The sequence below is a fragment of the Xyrauchen texanus genome, chromosome 22 (assembly GCF_025860055.1).
Source record: "Xyrauchen texanus isolate HMW12.3.18 chromosome 22, RBS_HiC_50CHRs, whole genome shotgun sequence".
Classification (NCBI taxonomy): Eukaryota; Metazoa; Chordata; class Actinopteri; order Cypriniformes; family Catostomidae; genus Xyrauchen; species Xyrauchen texanus.
In genome coordinates this window covers 20524063-20544768 of record NC_068297.1, presented here as the reverse complement: position 1 = coordinate 20544768, position 20706 = coordinate 20524063, and the positions used below count along the sequence as shown (strand labels likewise).

Here is a 20706-nt window from a genome sequence, read left to right as displayed (position 1 = left end):
AGTGAGAATGAATTGTTTTAGCTGACAGGGCCAAGGTCAGTTGTCTAGAACAGACATTGAGACATCCCCAACCAAGGGGTCAACATGTCAAAGTTTACTCCTCTTTAAATTAAATATCATGAAAAATGCAGCGGGGCAAGGATGGGACGGGGCAGGATGGCAGAGCTATTTTGGAAAAATTGTTGAGCTGTTTATTTGCAAGTCATTGGAGCTGAAGTAATGCACCATGGGAATTGCCAACAAACACAGCACAGCAACATCTGCTGTCCGTAAGTGAGTTAGAGCACGTCAGACATCTTTATGTCACCGTAGAGCCATGATGGATGCGGCCCCTGGAAAACGTTGCATAAAAATCTGCTGTGCCGTTTTGGCCGTTAAGTGAAATTACTATTTAAATTAATGGTGCTGTCACAGTTTATCTGTGCAAAGAATGAACGCTGATTAGGGTATTAAACAATTAGCAATTTATCATACTGGAGGTTGATGGTAATTATAGTAGTGATGGTTTACCCAAGGAAATAAACCAGGAGTCACTTTCTGTTAGAGGAATATTAAACTGCTTTTCGGAAATTATTTCTACTCTTTTGTCCTACTACAGAGCTCCCTAATCTTTCTGAACTAATCTTTCATCAGTTATTCCAATATATGGTATATGTCATGTTAGCTAATCATTTCATGGTTACATACTGAATAAATGTAAATGAAATAAATTCACTAATGTAATAATGGAAAAACATTAGCCGTTATTTTAAGTGTAGTTTTGAAATATGTGGGTTTTTGGCAGTTGTGAAAATATGTCTACTGCTGTATGGACATGCTATACTCCATCTAAAACTATTTTTGCAGCATTTAGTTATTCCAAATCAAATCAACCAAATTCAGAAACTTTCCCTGTAGATTGATTTATTTGTTTATTTTTATGCTTTTTATATAGAAAAACAAAGTATGATGGAAGTCGAAATATTAAATGCTATAGACCAATATGTACTCTAACCTGTTGGGGTTTTTTTAGAGAGGGTTACAGTTTTAAAATTACAAATTACAAATTACAGTTTTCACTTATGATGTGGAGGGAATAAAAACAGTTCAGAAAAATAACCTTTGAAAGGTGGCACCATCAATATTTTATTATAACACAGAGATAGGAAGGTCTATTACTAAAATCAGTTGACTTAAGCACCACTTGTTGCATTATATTCTGTGCGCCCAAAAATGGGAGAAAAAGAAGAACTTTTTTTGTGTTGTTTATCCACAAAATTAGAGGGTTTTTAAATCCAGAATTAGATATAATATATTAATATCCTTAATATCCATAAATTGCTCAACATTGCTCGACATTACACATTTTCAATGGTTGAAAACCAAATGTGGGTCACATGGTATGAAGGTAGTTTGTCTTCTACAACAAAACAAAGGTTTGAAGGACAAATTCTGTTGAAACTAGGAATGTACTTGTGGCAGGGTGGAGGGTGGGGCCGGGTCGTGATCATACACACCCAGTCCCGTATTAGGCTAATCAAGCCTCTGAGGTTTAAAGGCCGACTGCAGAGTATCGTGCGGGAGAGAGAGATAGTTTACTGACATGTGTGTTTATGTGGTCTTTTGAGTTTATCATTAAAATTATTATTTATATTGAAAAGCTGGTTCTCACCTCCTCCTTGCCCATCATTGAATACGTTACACTGGTGCCGAAGCCCGGGAAGCGGGAGGGATGCGCCGTAGTAGAGTTCTCGTCACTACCGTCCACCCCAATGGAGCAGCCGCGGTCATCTGCCGGGGGACGAGGAGCCCAGCCGCCTGAACGAGGATGATGGCCGCCGACCGCGAGGGGAGAAGGGGCTCCTAGCCGACCACCTGGAGCGGTCAGGGCCGCTGGGGTTTAAGACCGCCGACCGCGAGCGGGGAGGGGCTCACTGCCAACCGCCTGGAGCAAGAGAACCGCTGCCAGGGGCGGAGGAGACCCCTTCTGTTCCCCGAGAACGCGGCGGGGTGTTCCATCCGCCAGGGACTGGAGGACTGCCTCGGATCTTTTCATCTCTCTCTCCTCTCTCTCTCACTGTCGCTCTTCGTTGGCCTTTTCCCTCTTTTTAAATTTTACAGTTTTTTGGGGGGGTACTACCCTGTTACAGGAAGTACCCCCCTTTTAATTATTTCTGTTTCCCTCCCCGTGTCCCCTCCCTCGTCCAGGTAGATGGGGATGACCTGGCGGCAGTCAGCGCAGAAGGCGCACCCTCCACCAGGGAAAGAAGGGGGGGGGTATGTACGTCAGGCCAGGGGCTCCCCAGCCTGAGAGAACGAGGGAGGAATGTGGCAGGGCGGAGGGTGGGGCCGGATCGTGATCATACACACCCGGTCCCGTATTAGGCTAATCAAGCCTCTGAGGTTTAAAGGCCGACTGCAGAGTATCGTGCGGGAGAGAGATCGTTAGCGGACATGTCCGTCATGTGTGTGTTTGTGTCTTCTTTTAAGTTTATCATTAAACTATTATTTATATTATCAAGCCGGTTCTCGCCTCCTCCTTTCCTTTGAATACGTTACAGTACTTTTATTTATTCTCATGCTAACAATAATGTCAAAATCTTGATTGATTTGTTAGTGTAAAATGACATTTGCTTATTATTAAGAATAAGACGTGTTGATCCAACCTGTGCTTAATACATTAATATACACTTTATCTTGAAATATTGATTAAAAAATGCAAACAAGATCATGGTTTACATATAAATGTAAATTAAACATAAGGAGTGCATGTGATGTGTGAGGGACTCGTCAAACAGGGACACCACTCAAACATAGATGTGTGTGTAGGGCCGGTGAGTGTATGTTGAGTCAGGCCTCTGAGAACGTGGTGATGCTTTTAGAAGTAATAGGAGAGGATGCAGATGTGGGTGCTGAACGCTGATGGCTGATGGGAGGAGACAGTGGTCACGTCGTCAGCTGTAGATGATTCCTCATGCAGCACAGACGGATGCATCTTTTACATGTCAGCTCCATGCACATCTCTGCAATGTTCAATTCTCAATGAGCTGTTAAATGCAAAATTCTGCTATGGACAAACAACCATGTTTAGTTTGTAAAAGAATGAAAATGTGTGTTCAAAATAGACGGATATTGTTTTATCTGGTAATTCTAAGGAAATAATGTTTATTTAATGTTATATTTCACTATAGGACCATTTAAAATGAACTACTGGGGGCAAAAAGTTTTTTAAACATGGTGAAAGAAATGGTGACAAGTTAAAGGGCCTAAGATATACACTATCCCTTATTCATTTATTTACATTTGAATGTAAAATCCAGATTTTCCCACCCTATGAATTTACATTATTATCAGTTATGCTGGGTCAACAGGTCAAATCTTGGTTTTTCCAATGGCAGCGATTCATAATATACAGTAGCTAAATTTACAGACAGATCCAAAAGTGACTGTTTCCAAAAGCAGCTAGTGCCATGCAAGAAATCTAATCAGATCATCAGATATTCTCTTGCCTATTGAGTAGGTAAACCAAGCAGATAGTAAATAAAACTCAATGTGTTTCAGATAATCACATCTGTGCTCACATTCATGCATATGTTTCATGTGTAGGTTTCAGCTGCTGTGGAAAGCACAACATAAACATGTCCACTTCCTGGTGCTGTGCGGGTCCCAGTGGGGAGACTAAAGTCCACATGGTGGAGAACAGGATGGCGTCACTGAAGTGCTGCTGGTCAGAATTGATTGAGCAGGAGGAGGAGTGTTGTAATGGAGTGGGATTCAATCCCCTCACATCTGTGTGTGCTGACAGAGCCCCGGCCAGCATCCTCATTCCGGTAATTAACACTTTCACTCAGAGTGAAGTATTCACTGTATGTTAGCTCAGCAATAGGTCTTGAAGATGGAGACTTAGCAGAGACTTTGGCCTGAAGCTGTTTTGTGTTACCACGCTAGTTTCTCAAAGTCAAATTAAGATATTGATTTAAAAAAAATTGCCAAAACTGATTATGGAGAGCCTATTCTTAGATAATCTTATTGTAGTTTACATTTCAAAACGTTCAGCAATCTCCTGCAGTGGCATGCTAAATTAATTTTAAACTATTTTAAATGACATTTTCCAATTCTATCATAATCATTATATATATTTTTTACTGCTTAATGTTTTAGTGAGAGACCACATGAAAACATTTTACTTTCCAAAATTGTATTTATGGCTTAGTTCACCCAAAAATGAAAATTCTCTATTCATTTATTCAACCTTGTGTAATCCCAGGTGTGTTTAACTTTCTTTCTTCAACAGAACACATTTGAATTTTTTTTTTTAAATATCTCAGCTTAGTAGGTCCTTAAAATGAAAGTGGATGGTGATCAGACCTTTAAAGCTCCAAAAAGAACAGACAGTGAGCATTTACATCATCCATAAGACTCCAGTGGATAAATGAATGACTTGACTAAATTTAAATGACTAAAGCTAAACAAATGCTTTTGGTGCAAAAAAGATCAATATTTATCTAAAGTATGGAAGGAAGTCACGAGAGCTGGATCTAGGCGCAGCAAAACAGTCTTTAATAAAATAAAGTACAGGATAACAGAGTAAACACAGGAACAAAAGAAACATCCACGATGGGAAAACACAGGAACAGAGCAAACATCTATGAAGGGAATGGGTCAATAAACAGGAGGTCAGAACACATAATATCTGACAAAGACTAAACAAACAACAGGGCATTAAATACAAAATGGGTAATGAGTTGAAATACAGGAGAAAACAATAGGAAACAGCTGGAAGTGATTAGAGCAGGGAATTATGGGAAGTGTAGGGAACAAATGACAGGGAAGAAGCACAAGGCAAACAACAGTGAATCAAGACAATTTAAGTTCTTTCAACTATAAACCTTTGCTTCCGGTCAACAGCAGTATGTGCATTTATAAGAGGGCAAAGTTAACGCTGTCTCTCATTTACATTTACATTTATGCATTTGGCAGACGCTTTTATCCAAAGCGACTTACAGAGCCCTTATTACAGGGACAATCCCCCCCGGAGCAACCTGGAGTTAAGTGCCTTGCTCAAGGACACAAATGTGGTGGCTGTGGGGATCAAACCTGCGACCTTCTGATTAACAGTTATGTGCTTTAGCCCACTACACCACAACCTCTCCCGTGTCTCTCGTGTGATGTATTGCGCTGCTCTTCCATGTGTGTAGCACATGCATCAGTTCTCCTGTGTACAGGCCAACGTTTCACACGCATACTACTGCTGACTGGAAACAATGATTTATAGTTAAAAAGTACTTAACTACTGATATGTTTCACATTTTTGTGTTCTGCTGAAGAAAGTTATACACACCTGGGATGGCATGAGGGTGAGTAAATGATGAGAGAACAATGCCTTTAAAGATTTTGGGGAAAACGGTCATGATGAAAAACTATATCAGCCAGTGTAACAAAAAATACTGAGTGCAACTTTAAAGGTGCACTTGGTAAAATTTTGTGCAATTTTTTCATTTCATTGTTTGTTCTCGTACACCAGCTTAATATACATAGTCAACCATACAGTTTTACCATAAGTAAAGCATTTGTAGCTGAAGAAATCTGTAATTTGTTTGCAAAAAGAGCTTATTTTTGCAGTTCCGCTTGGTTATGCTTGTGGTGCATACATTTCACACCTCTTCTTTAAAAGAAACAGTGTCCAGTAACAATATACACTTTCCTTATACATATATGTACATTTTTACCTAAAATCTTGATGTTGAACAAAATAAAGTATCCATGGGTTGGAATTTGCTCTTATAAACTTTTAAAAGCATGTTATGGATCAAGGGTGTTTAAGTAAAGAGCTTAAAAACACAAGCTGCCATGGTATAAAGGTGAGGTTGGAAATATGAGGCACAGAGCAGTGATGTATCTGCTCTTCTCCTTAGGAAGCACAGACTCACAGTCACACTTCATTAATCAGATTTGCTAGCTGTAACACAAGCTCATCGCACACCCAGCTTGAGCTTGCGAGCAAAAGAAAGAGACCAAGAAAAGAAAACTGGGATGGTGGTCATTAACTTGTAATTATGTCATTAAGGGGCATCCGTGCTATTCATTGAGACAGAGGACTCCATACACACCCGCTGACTGGGGTAGTTTGACACACAACAGTCGTCTTATGACTGTTGTCAATAATGGGAGCATGTGTGCGCATGTGTGTTTCCTATGGAAAAATTATGCCCCAGTACGGTGTGTCCTGTTTCTGCGGCCGTGGAAGCATACTGTGGCTTGTGTGTTTTTAGCCCGCCACAGTCCATCTGTACATAACATGTGAGACGTTCACCACACGCATTCTGTCTGTGTCTTCCACTCCCACTACCACCACTGCTATCTCCTCCCAATCTGCAGCCATCCACAGCCAACTCTACCCATCTACCCATACCCAAGTGTCAGTCATTTCAGGAATGTTCCCCACATTGTCAACATCTACACATTTCATGTTTTTACAAGAACAGATCCTTTAGTGAGTTTTAATTGTCACAAGTCATAATTCTTATCCGCTATTTCGAACACATCGTTAAAACATTAAGACTTGCGTTTGGAGTGGCCTCTTGACTCGCACTCTTATTTATGTTTTTTAGAGGACCGCTGGCCCATCTTATGGCTCAACCTCATCCAAGGTGTTATTTATTTGGTTAGTTACATCTGTTTAATCAAGACTAATGCAGGAGTTGAGGGGCTGGCTGATAATTCCAGTCAGTGCTGTGCCACCATCTGGGCAGATGCGTATAAACCTGTCATGGCCCTGCATTCCTCCAGATGTTTCTCACCCCCCGTACCCACACCGGAGAAAGATGACACTGAGTTCTCGGACAAATTCTACATAAATGCTGGCTTTCCAGCAACACAAACAAGTTTGTGTTGCAATCACCCTTGAGAACCGTTTAGTTGTTTTTATTTATTTCATTATTTTAAAGGGACAGTTCACCCAAAATTGAAAATTCAGTCATTGTTTACTCACCCCTGTATTGTTATAACCCAATTTGACTTTCCCAATTTGAAAATTGTGCTCAGTGATGTCATACAATGATGTCATACAGTTTATGGTGATCAAGCTTCAAAAGGACATAAAAGTATAATTCAGAAGTCTAATAAATTATTCCATGAGACTCATGATTGTTATAAAAACATACAATAAGGATTGTTGAGAAACAAAACTAAATTGAATGTATTATTTAGTGAAACTGATGACCGACCGTTGCTCTCCTCTGCACGTTCACAAGACTGCAAGAGACCATTCGTTTAACCAGCCTGCTTGCGAAATGGGGCGTCAAGTGTAAACACGTTTTGTTTATTTTAAAACAGTTCTGTCACAGCGATACTAAAGAACATAACACAGTTGCACAAAAACCAGAGAACCCAACTTACAAAACATGTCTGAAGAGTTTATACAGTAGTCAAAAATTAGATGCATTTATATGCCCAGCCTTTTTTTTTTCGCCAGAGTTCTCAATCAAACTGAGATAGGCTGCATCCGAAAATGTAATCAGTTAACGGCTTAACCGACAGCATTTATAAATGAATGGGACTGTGAAGGGAACTGGTCTCAGGAAAGTTTAAAGAGCACCTTATTTTCATCCCACCTCTGTATACAGCCTCCGAAGGCATTATTTTCCAGATTTCGGATGCAGCCATAGACAGAGGAGGCTGAGGGCAGCCACAATCACACTGTTTCCTAACCTGATGTCAAACGGCATGCAATAAAATGTATCTTTTCTATGTTAATCAGAGTTTTTGTCCTAGCTACGGCGAGCAACGGTACATTCTGTCATTCACTTGGATTCTATATTCGGCATTGTGCTTGGTAACCCCACACGCTATGAACTGGCCAAAAACTTTCTCATAACAGTATACTGAAGCCAGCATATCATGAGATGGTTACAAACTACTTGATTTTGGCAAAGAATGTCACACCTACAACTTTTGTGCGGGTGTTCGCTGTCCTTTTCTGCATATCGCGGTGCCGTTATGTGGTCCGTTCTTCATTAGCTGACGGCTCATTTTAGCTTATCGCAGCCCATTCAGCACATTTCGCTGCCTACCCACCGGCCCGCTCGTTTCTCCCGATGGCCATTCCGTCCCTGATCGGCCCCAAAGTGCGTCTGCCCACCGGGAAAATGCCCAGCCCTGGGTTATAACAAAACAGGGGTGAGTAAACAATGACTGAATTTTCATTTTGGGGTGAACTATCCCTTTAAAGGAAAGTTAAACTCAAAATGTTGTCGATTTAACCTGAAAATTCTTTTGAATTTCAAAGAAGCCAAAATTATGTCTACGGTAATGCACTTACAATGTTACTCTGTTGGGCAAGGGCAAAATGTGCTATTTGTGCTGTGAAGTTGTCAAAATCACCTTTTAGGTGTGGGACTACTGTTCAAGACTGATGAACTTCTAGTTACGTGTTACTGGCGTAATACCTGTGGATGGATTTTTCAGTATGGATGTGTGTGTGTGTGTGTGTCTGTCACTTTGTACATAATGTGAAAGTTACAGAGTTTACCAACTTAAAATGAAATTTAATATTTACTTTGCACTAATATGGTTAGTATGTAAGTTTGTCACACTAATCCTATGTGAACTTGTGTAACGTCTAAAGGGATAGTTCAGCCAATAATGAAAATTCTGTCATTTACTCATTTACCCTCAAACTGTCCCAAATTTGTATCACTTATTCTGTGGAACACAAAAGAAGTCAGGCAGAATGTAAATTGCATAATTGCTTTTCCTTACATTGAAAGTGAATGGTGACTGATGCTACCATTCTGCCTGAAAGTGTAGCCACACAATGTATAGGGATAATTCACCCATAACTGAAAATTCCGTCATAATATAGTATGTTATTTGCCATTTAATTCAATGCATTGCCTCACCCCATAGACCATTGCAAGTACATTACTGTAAACATGATTCTTGCTTGTTTTTAAAAAAAATTAGAGACGAGTAAAAATTATTATTGGTAATCAACAGAATGCCATTGATGCTGTTGATGGCGCTTAATTTCCATTGATCCCAGAACATTATTTTAAATGAAATTAAAGTTGCACTCAGTCATTTAATTTCTTCATTTAAAAAGTTTTACTTCTAAAGAAATAAATAACAATTTTGAATCATGTGTAAAATCATGACCACTCATGTGAGATGAAGAGTTCAGTCATATCAGTAACCTTATAAAACTCTTTATTCTACATGGAGTAGTAAATGCCCTGTTATTGGACACTTTCACTCATGGATTAAATTAATCCTGGTTTACTGTGCATAGTGAAGTTCTACAATAGCACTGGTAACTGAAATTTTCTGTTTGAACGATGCAGCATCCAGGCCACTAGGTGTCATTGTACTCCATGCTTCATTAGACCTTTTTCCACACTCCGGGTTTTGGAATGCGGAAGTAAACAACAGCATGGTAAACTTCAACAGTGGCGAATGGGAGACCACAGCAAATATTATTTTCACTTAAAAATCCACTATTACATTTGAATGACTTCCAGTAGAAAAATTGTAGAGAGCTGTGGATTAAGACAGTAAAATGGAAGAAGATTCCAAATTTACTGTCACTCTCTCAGCAGCTGTAATAGAAACCCCCTCACAGCTGTGGTAATTCATTTTTTTAAACTAATTCCAGGGTAATATAACACAAAGTATAATGTTATAAATTACACTCAATATTAAAAAAAAATTATCATATAAATACGTTTGCTAGATTTCTGCTGCTATATAAGGCGGAAACACATAATTGCAGATTTCTGACTTTTCTCCTTAATTAAACCACAGGGGAAAAAATACATTAAATTAAATTTAAATTGTGTTTTTATATTTTAAATTTACAAACTTTTATGTAGTTTTATAAATAGTTTTATATATTTATTTATGTTTTTTTTTATATATATATATATATATCTCAGCTTGGTAGTTATTGTTAATTTGTTGTAAGGCTATGGATTGTCCTCTCTTATGCAGAGAGTATTTTGTCATCCTGTCACTCAGAAAAGTGCCTCCACTAGTCTGACCATCTTGAAGATTTACACCCATGCATGACTCCCCACACACATATTTACAACAAATCGCATTTATTTATTTTTTTGATAACGAAGAGCAGTACAGTAAAGCAAAAGGTCCCTGGCTACTCTTTAAATTTAAGTCTGGTTTAGTGTAAAGACTGAGACACTTTAGAGACTCTCCTGTGGCACCATAAAGAATTTGGTTTCAGACCTTATTCACGCCAGCGCCATCTTTTATTTTTTTAATGGGAATGACAATGAGGTTGAGATGGATATTCCTACCATGTTTTCAATGGCACGAATGGTATAAACCTGTAAAAAGTTCCTAGATCACAAATGATTTTCCACAACTCATGTTGTCTGGATTTCTTTGAGTACTGAATGTTCTTGGACAGTTTTGTCCGCGGAATGATCCAAAAACACTTTAAACTGCAGTACTAAGAGACTGTATGTCTATTCCTCACAGCCTCATTGTTATTCCCATTAAAAATTATGGCGCTGACGTGAATTAGGTCTATGACAGTTAAGATGCTGCCTTGGAAGGTAGTATTCTAATGTCTTTAAGCAATAAGCACATGTTTTGGAGCACATGTGTTCTCTGGTGTATTGTTTCTTTTACAATCATGTGTTCTTTTTTTTAGACAATGAAGTGGACCCTTACACCAATTGGTGCCTGGAATAGATTTGATTATGGCTTTTGTCCCCCTTCCAGGATCACCACTAAAAAAGACATGACCTGGGGTGTGGCCCCTCGTCACCGGAGCCATGTTGTCCTTCGTTATGACATTATCCAACTTCAATGGCCAGCCCCAAACAAGCCCAATGGTAATTGTTTCCAAGAGGTTGTGTTGTTCCCAGTCTGTCGCTCACTCGACGTTGTGTCAAATGAAGTGACACTAGGGGTCTTTCTTGAAGGCCTTGGTTACCTCTGAACTTGAGAAAAGGCCAATGAGAAATTGGCAGACAGAATTTGCATGTCCCTCCCCCGGACAATGGGTATAAAATGAGGGAATTGTGCATCTGTCCATTCAGATTTTTTTTCAGAGCCGAGCGGTTGTGTGTTCAGCAAGCTAGTGTTCCACTACTGTTCCACTCGCCTCTAAGAACATTGCTGTTGGATCCTATGGTGCATTTCCAGTTGATTTCTCCCTTCTCTGCAACCCAGTGCACTCCAAACCCCTGAGCGCTTCAAAAGCGTTTCCTTAAAGAGCAAATAGACCTGTAAAAGATAATATTTCCTCTTAAAGAGTATACCCATTGAACGTCTTTTTAAAGATGCATCTTTTTAAAGATGTTTTTCCGCCTTTGTGTAGTTCCTAGATGTGGCCGATATCTCTCCACTTCTGAGGGTCATAAGAGCTACCTCGCGTGTCTGGGCTGCGATCACTCGCTGGCAGCGTTTTATGAATGGTTCATGTTCTTATTACGAGAACATAACCATGGCAACATTGCAGTCGCGGCTTTCTTTCCTCCGAGAGAAAGCCACTTCAATTGCCCCCGCACTACGCCTTCTTCCTACGGGATTGGGGCTGGCGTTGCTGGCAACAAAGGCGATTTGGAGAGTGCAGCGGGCTCGGATTTGGCGGGTAAATCCCCTTGAACCACCCACCCCACAGCATGCCTGTTTGCTTCTGTCCGGGTCCGACGCAAGACCTGCTCGCCCCACGGCCAGTCTGATGTCTCCCTCGGACCCCGCGAGCTGGATGATGATTTCGCCACTGCATCAGAGAGCGTCACAGCGGCGTCTGATGCTGATGACTCGACTGGGCTGCCACCTTCGGGTAGGCTTGTCCAGTCTGAGCCTGACGCACAAGTGTCCGCTATGCTTGCCCGGGCCGCTGTGAGCGCAGGGCTGGACTGGAACCCTCCATCCACCTCCTCACCCCTCAAGGCTAGACGGTTCCTCAGGTCAGGGGGCTGCTCACAGCGGTTCCACTGCGGCAGTTCTAGAGGCTCCTTGGGCATATGACATCCTCAGCGGCGGCCGCGCCGCTTGGGTTAATGCATATGAGACCGCTTCAGCACTGGCTTCAGACTCGAATCCAGAGATGGGCATGCCAGACATTCAACCCTTAGACAGACTTCTGTTTTCTGTGGACAGGAGTCCCCCTACAGCAGGTGTCCAGATGCATCGTGGTCACCACAGACGCCTCCATACTGGATTGGGATGCCATGTGCAACGGTAATGCGGAATGGCTGACAAGGTGTTCTGCTTGCACATAGCACCCTTCCCCTCCACTGAGGCAATCACGTGCGCTCTTTCTCCCAGGGAGTACACTAGGCTTGCGCTCCCTGGATGTCTCCCTAGCCCTCTGGTCCGCAAATTCAGCTGAGGAATTCTATGGGTACTAACTACTCTGTACTGGAATAGGTGCTCCACAGGGTTTGGCCATCACAAATTAATCCCCCTGTGTGTATTTTCTGCGGTACGGTCCCCTTGCTGGCGGACCCGCGTCTCCCTTGGGCAGTCACCTCTGCCCCAGGTCACTGTGTTTGTAGCAACTCCTCCCTCGCTAGGTAGGATCTACCACCTTGCCACTTCCACATGTGGCCTGAAAACCCATGTGACATATTCGCCACATTTAACCTCCCCCAGCCTGGGCAGGATTTGGTCTCTGCTGGGTCTTTTCCCCCTGAAAGAATAGGAGTTGGAAAAGAACACCTTCCCCAATGCATGTTATAGTGTTAAATGACCCCAGCCACTTTAACTCTATGCGAGAAACATAGAGAGAGAAAAGGCACGGCTGACGTGGCCTGCTCCCATGCTTGGCAAGTAGCTTCTTCCCTCCTTCGGGTGTTGCCAGGAACCTAAAAAGTTTATGATGATTTTTATGGGGCGTTTGGGGAAGGGTGCGTGCAGTCTGATGCAGCCTGCTGCTTTGGCATGCAACTGCCTGCCCACACCTTCATCAGCAGTCCACGTACACGGTTCAGCGCATGGCATGATTGAATAGGGACCCCTAGTGTCGCTTCATTCGACACAAGTCGAGTGAGCAACAGACAGGGAATATCTAGGTTACTATTGTACCCCCGTTCCCTGATGGAGGGAATGAGAAGTTGTGTCCCCTCGGCCACGATGCTGTACCAAGTCACTGTAAAGGCCGAACCTCATTCTCAGCTCCTCAGTGCAAAACCTGAATGGACAGATGCACGATTCCCTCCTTTTATACCCGTATATCTGGGGGAGGGACATGCAAATTCTGTCTGCCAATTTCTCATTGGCCTTTCCTCAAGTTCAGAGATAACCGAGGCCTTCAAGAAAGACACCTAGTGACGCTTAATTCGACACAATTTTTTATTCTCTCCATCAGGGAACGGGGGTTACAATAGCCACCTAGACGTTTTTTATCATGACCTTCTCATGAGATTGCACTACAAATAATTATATCTGTCATTTTGATTAAATGGGTATACATTTTCAGTGATGCTCCATTTTTATCTGACATTGTTTTTGTTTAAGTCTATAACATCCTGGACTGTATAAAACAGGCTGCAATGGAAGTTAATATAAAGTTAAAGGACAAGTTACAGGTGACAGGTGTGAGTTCGGTAGAACTGATATTTATTAAAGGAATTGTTCATCCAAAAATGAAAATTCTCTCATTATTTATCCTAGTTGTGTGACCTTTTTTTCCTGATGTACACAAATAAATATTTCAGTTCTGTAGGTCCATACAATGCAAGTGAATGGGTACCAAAATGTTGAAGCTCCAAAAGCACATAAAGGCAGCATGATAGTTTTTATATCTTCAGAAGCAAATATTTAAGTATTTTTTTTTAACTAAAAATCTTCACTTTCACATTCTTCTTCTTGTGTTTTTGGCGATTTGCATTCTTCATGCATATCGCCACCTACTGGGCAGGGAGGAGAATTTATAGTAAAAAAGGAGTTCAATATTCATCTGTTTTGCACACACACCTGTCATGCCAAATATTCTTCTTTATTTTATTAATTTTTTCTCTTATTCTTTTACAACAGCTCTTTTAGTATCAGAAGTCTGTGTTATGTGTTCTTGGCCCTTTTTATATTCTGCTCTTGCAATTTAATGAACAATATCCTATGAATTATTCTACTGGAAAATACTTGAAATCTTTTGTTTCTCTTTCTAAATCCTCACACGTCTTTGTTCTTGTCTATTTTTACAGTAATACTTTAATATTGTATTTTCCCCCTTTTTTCACCATCAGTCCCAATTAGCGTCATCTACTTTGGGAATGTTTATAATGATGGAAAATATAATGAAGCAAATACCTTATTGTTATCAGTTAAAATGACAGAGAATTTTGAATTATCTGTATTTTTTTTTATTTTGTAAATGATGGAATGTATTTGGTTAACACAACGTGTGGTCACTGTATATTTTGAATAGTCTCAAAACCTTTTTTTTAAAAGTTTAGATTTCTTTTTTTTTTTTTTTTTTTCATATAAGATCAAATCAGGGCAAATCATTTTTGCCAGATGCCTCAGTATGTAGCTTTAGTTTTTTGCTCTTATGGTAAGGTTGGCATATGTTTATTTAGTAGAAGGCTTGGTTATATAAACGATTAATCACATAGTGAAACAGTTTGGGTAATCCACACCTTTGAAGTCATGACTTGTCACTTTTCCACCAACAAAATGGAAGGCTTTTTCTTCAGGCTGTAATGAAATAATTCAGACATAGTGGAACAAGTTGATTGTTTTATCATATCCCCTCTGAAGACCCGACTGTTAATAATTTGTAATCTGCAGAGCTTGGCAGAATAATTTATAAAGAATGAAATTCACATGCGCATAAACACTAATTGAGAATAACAAGCTTTGTTTTAAGGAACTTAAAGGAATGTTAGTCCACCGGCTTCATTATACGGTAGTACAATTGGAATTTATGTTGAAGCCATGTTTTTGATGTGTGTTTATTTATTATGATAGGTGAGATAAGTCACTATGTTATCCTACATGATGGACAGGAGCTTTACCGTGGCACTGATCACAGCTTCACAGATGCAGATCTGACCTTTTCAGGAGTGTATTTACCAGCTTAGAGCCAGTACTGCAGCCAGCTACATGGATAGCTAAAATATAAGTCTGTATAAACATAGAGTATAAGAGTGTATAAGTGTATTTAACTATTCATAATCTTTTGTCCCTTTGCAAATAATTTTTTTATTTTGTGAAGGTGCTCTACCACTTGTAGGCAGCAAACTTGTGGCACCAAACTGAACCTCAAAATGAATCAATGTTTTCTAACACGTTTCCAGAACACTTCTCCTGTCTGCCATTGGTCGAGCAAAAGGATAGCCCCACCACATACTCCACTGGTTGAGCCAATGTTGCTATACATTGGTCATATAGTCAAGATGCTCCAACAAAAAGTTTGCACATTAAACTGTCACAGGAAACAAAATTGCCTGTAAATCTGTACAAAGTAGGACAAATTCATATTTATGTGGCTTTTATTCATCTTGATAAACAACTGATACAACAGTGGTCTTTGACTTTCTACTGTTCTAAATCTTTTGTTTATTAGCTCAATCTAATTGCATGTCACATTATTTCCCTGTAACTGTTGGTCACTTAAAGGAGAGCTCCGCATAAACTTTGCTACAATTATCCATTAAGCAATTTTAACCAGTCAGAACTGTAATAGTTTTGTTTGTTAAACAGTTCTAGGAGGGTAGGATGTCGAAAAATTAGAAATCATCAGCCTGTGTGGGCATTAAAAAGCACTTACGCTCTCACGCTTTGGACGGCTCACAGGATCAATATGGCAGAGGTCCAGTCGATAGTGACAGCAGCACGATTTGTGACGTAGGTCGGGATATCTTGAATGTAGCGCTTGCAAAAATGTCGACTGACATGGAGAGCCTCACAGAAATACGTAGAGTGATCACATCTATGGAAGCGAAACTTTCCACCCTGATTTGAAGCATGGACGATGTTGAAAATTGGGTAGAGTTTCTGGAGTCGGCTGAAAGAAAACTACAGGCTAACCCGCTTGCTTCCAAGGCAGATGTTGAACGCATGTGGGAAAAACTAGAGGATATGTTAAATCTGAGCAGTCATAATAATGTTCGTTTCGTTGAAATCCCAGAGGGAAAGGAAGAGTTTTTGAATGGGATTATTTCGAATTTGATCAAAACAGTGGGCCACAGCTCGAGATAGAGTGCACCCACAGACTTTACAGTCAGCTTCCCATGGCGGGTGACAGACCCTGATCTATCCTGACAAGATTCTTGCGGTCGGCTGACAGAGACTTTGTTCTATGAGCAGGGAGGAATAAAGGCAAGTTGTGCTAAGAGGACCACAACATCATGGTTTTTCCGGACTTTGTTAGATTGACTCAAGCGAAGCAGGTTGGATTCAAAGAGTGTAAAACACCAACAGAAGGTAAGATTCGCACTGCTCTATCCGGCTAAGCTGAGAATTGATGGCAAGGATGGGCGTAAGGCTTTTACATGCCCATGACAAGCTATAACCTTCATTAAATCGAGTGGGTAACTTTGCCTGCACTCGATCAACAATACAGACTACACATCATGCATTTTAATAATGCAGCCTTGTTTTGTTGTCTGCCCACTGACTCCTGCCTGGGTTTTTAAATTTTTTTATTTATTTCTCCTTTTGTAAACTTGCTGTAGAGCTCATTTGCTTACGTTGTGGGTTCCATGTTATTGTTTAATGCAGCCTATTTTATTTAATTTTTATTTAATTTATTTAATATATTTATGTACAATTTAATGGCACATTTTATGTTAAGAAAAAAGGGGAAAAACAAACAAACAAAATATCATATTTATATATATATATATATATATATATATATATATATATATATATATATATATATATATATTACACACACACACACATATACTGTATATGTAAAACGCACCAGACTTGAGCAATCTGGTAGCAATAGTGTCACGGACAGTCTTGTGAGCGTGCCTGGACCGCCGGAGTTGGGACTGTTATGTATGAGGTTGAAGCGCATTATCTTCTGTTCTGTGGGTTATTAAGGATGTTCTGGTTACATCAGTGTTGGATAGTGGTCTACATAATTTAGCCTTGGGTACACAATTTATAATTACACGTCAATATGTCACACATTAATATAGGAGAAATGTTTGTCTCCACATGGAATGTTAGTGGGTGGGGGCACCTTATATACAGAAAGAAGGTTGAATATTTTCTTAAGCCTAAAAGATCAAGAAACACACCTTTCTTCACAGGAAGCTGAAAAACTTGGCTTGGCATGCGGTGGGTGTGTGTTCTGTAGTGCTGGTTTGAGTAAGAGCAGGGGAGTCATCACATTGATAAGTAAGCATTTACAATTTAAATGTCTCAAACAGATTAAAGATAATCACTATTCTTTTGTCTTAAATAGAGGGGCAAAATCTAATTTTGGCTAATATTTATGCACCCAATGCTAAAGATTAATTAATAAATCACATCGACAGTAATTACCTTGATTAGTCATATAGCAAATAATATTGTATTATTTGTTTCCGACCCTAAAAGATCTATGCCTAGCCTCCATAGAATTATTATTTCTTTCTCCAAATTTTCAGGATATAGGGTGAATTGGTCTAAATCAGAAGCTCATGCTCTGACAGCATATTGCCCTGCCATGGCTTTCCAACCTGACGCCTTTCAATGGCCCAAGCAATGCATTAAGTATTTAGCCATTTTATTTCCAGCTAATTTTATTTATTTAGTTAGTTCATTTTGACCCATTAATCAAAAGTTTCTTGTGTGATGTGGATAGGTGGGCTTCACTACATCTATCAATGGCAGGGAAGGTCAATGTTATAAACATTTATTGTATCCCCAAATTAAATGATCTACTACAGTCTCTCCCTTTAGAAGTTCCTCTTTCTTATGTTTAACAATTTGATAGAATATCAAAGTCTTTTATTTGGAATGGTAAATGACGTCGCATTTCAGTAAGTTACAGACCAACTGAAAAAGGAGGCTTACGCTTCCCAACATTTTGTTTTATTACTATACTTTAAATCTCAGACACCTGGCCCATTGGTCTTTTCCACCTGAAAGAGCCCATCCCTGGTACAACATTGAACAAGTGGTCCTTGTCCCAATCTCACCATGGCAAAGGCTTTCTATTAAATTGCCTAGAGAAGCAAAAATGTATCCTATTATTTCACATTTACATTCAGTATGGACAAAGGTTTCTTGCCTGTTCAGTTTTGATACTCACCTAAAAGTTTCCTCAAGTATTTGGCTGAACCCCAAATTATGTATTAACAAGTCCCCCTTTTGCTGGAAAGAATGGAATGAGAGGGGTGTTGCTGCACTTAGTGACCTTTACGAAAACGGAGCTTTGAGATCATTTGAAAATATAATGCAGATGTTTGGGATTTCTAGGTCTCAATTTTTCAGTTATTCACAGTTGAGCCATCTACTTAAAAAATCTATCAGCCCCCTAAAGCTGCAAACACCCTCTGTATGGTACTCACAGCCTTTGGAAAGGGTCATGAAGTGTCAGTGTATTATGCCTTAACTGCCCTTAAGAGGTTATGGGAAAGATATTTTAACTTGGTATTGGAGGATGGGTCCAGAATTGAATCTGTTAGGTTTCATTCTGCTCCAGACTATTTATATTGGGTTATGGGGTGCTCATTAAAGTAGGTGGCAAATATGTAAAAAGATGGGTCCAAACTAGTGTAAGGATTGTTAGACAGATAATACTTAGAGGATGGAAGTCAATTGGTACTCTCATTTCAATAATGGTTCACTAAATCGGGCAGGGTGGTGGCATTTAAAAAGTTGTCATATAAACAGCTGGCAAAATAGACATATATGGTAAAAAATGGTTTAGGTATTTGGATACTTTCTGGATGGTTCTCAGTGAGGACCATGTGGAGAGAAACAGAATTGTGGTGGTAATTTTAAATTATATTCTTTGTTGATTTCTTTTAATAATTTTTAAAGAATTTGTCAAAGTACTGTTCATTTTTATTGAGTGTAATACTTACACAATCTGTTTGTTGCGTTAGCCAGCACGATGGAGGCAAAGTAAAAAGACCCTCTCAATTCCTAAATTCCCTCTCAGATCACCTTAAGGTCCATATTCCTTTCTGCACACCTCCGGGGTCTTGCCCAGCACACCAGCTGGCTACCAATGATCCACTACTCCTTTCTTCTTCCCCCTCACACAATCGTTGTATAGTGGACTAGGATTAACTTGTACACCTGCAAGCATTGCCCAAACAGTTGCAATTATTGCCCAGTCCAAAACAAGGGGAGCAATTACCACAGGGCACCAAGTTGTCGCTCGGTAGGACCCTGCTTGACCAGCTCTGTCGGTGGGAATGAGGAACCTGTTTTAATCTTTGTGGACACTCTGCAAGCTCACAAGCACATCAGGCCAGCACTGGGCCGGCCTAGACGTAGCCGGGGGAAAAACACCACCACTCGCGGCCCTTTCCTAATAGTCTGCCACTCCTAAAGACAAGAGTTGAAACCACTAGTGACATTCTATTAGAGCAGGATATCCAAGCCTCCATTATGGCAAATTGCTCTTTAATTCTTTTTGATGTGTGTGCAGGTTGTGGCAGTGACTGTCCAGGGGGAGCCAAAGGGATTCTGTGCTCCAGTGGTGAGCACGCTGGGGCCAGGGGCCCAGAGGATCAGCTGGCCTGTGCCGTCCAAACTGAACGGCATCATCAGGGAGTACCGCATCAATCAGAGTGAGTTGGTGTCATTCATACATATACAGCGGGGGAAATGGCCTACAATGTCACAGGTATTGCACAGTGTACTGTATGTTGCTTTCTGAGCATGAACAGAAAGCTGTAGATGATTTTGTATTAATATAAAGCATTATTGCACATTCAAGCAATGCTTGCTTCCCTTGCTGGTTGCTTAAAGTGTCATTTTAATTTATTTTCATTTAATAATTTTAATTTATATAGGTGGCACTTTGCATTTGTCTGATGTTTGTTATATTTGTCAAATGGCACAAAATAATTAACTAAATTAATGTATTCATACATTTAATCATACATGAAATCATTGATGTTTGTTTTTAAAGATTTATTATGTATGAATCTTATATGTCATAATGTTTTGGGGTAGTTGATGTCCTTTTAAACATTCTTTTATAATTATAAAGATGGAAGATATAAAAATTTGTAAACAATTGTGGGGGGAAAACACTTCAAAGATATATGGGACCTTAGATTTTCACTTTCCCTAATGCATTCATATATTTAATATATACACTCACCTAAAGGATTATTAGGAACACCTGTTCAATTTCTCATTAATGCAATTATCTAATCAACCAATCACATGGCAGTTGCTTCTATACATTTAGGGGTGTAGTCCTGGTCAAGACAATCTCCTGAACTCCAAACTGAATGTCAGAATGGGAAAGTGAGTGAAAGAAAGGTGATTTAAGCAATTTTGAGCGTAGCATGGTTGTTGGTGCCAGATGGGCCGGTCTGAGTATTTCACAATCTGCTCAGTTATATGCTCAGGATTTTCACACACAACCATTTCTAGGGTTTACAAAGAATGGTGTGAAAAGGGAAAAACATCCAGTATGCGGCAGTCCTGTGGGCGAAAATGCCTTGTTGATGCTAGAGGTCAGAGGAGAATGGGCTGATTCAAGCTGATAGAAGAGCAACTTTGCCTGAAATAACCACTCGTTACAACTGAGGTATGCAGCAAAGCATTTGTGAAGCCACAACATGC

General features: G+C 40.0%; 1 pseudogene; it reads left to right on the top strand.

Annotated features, from left to right (window-relative positions):
* The window catches only part of LOC127662676 (usherin-like), a 388775-nt pseudogene that overhangs the window by 323369 nt on the left and 44700 nt on the right, over positions 1–20706 (top strand).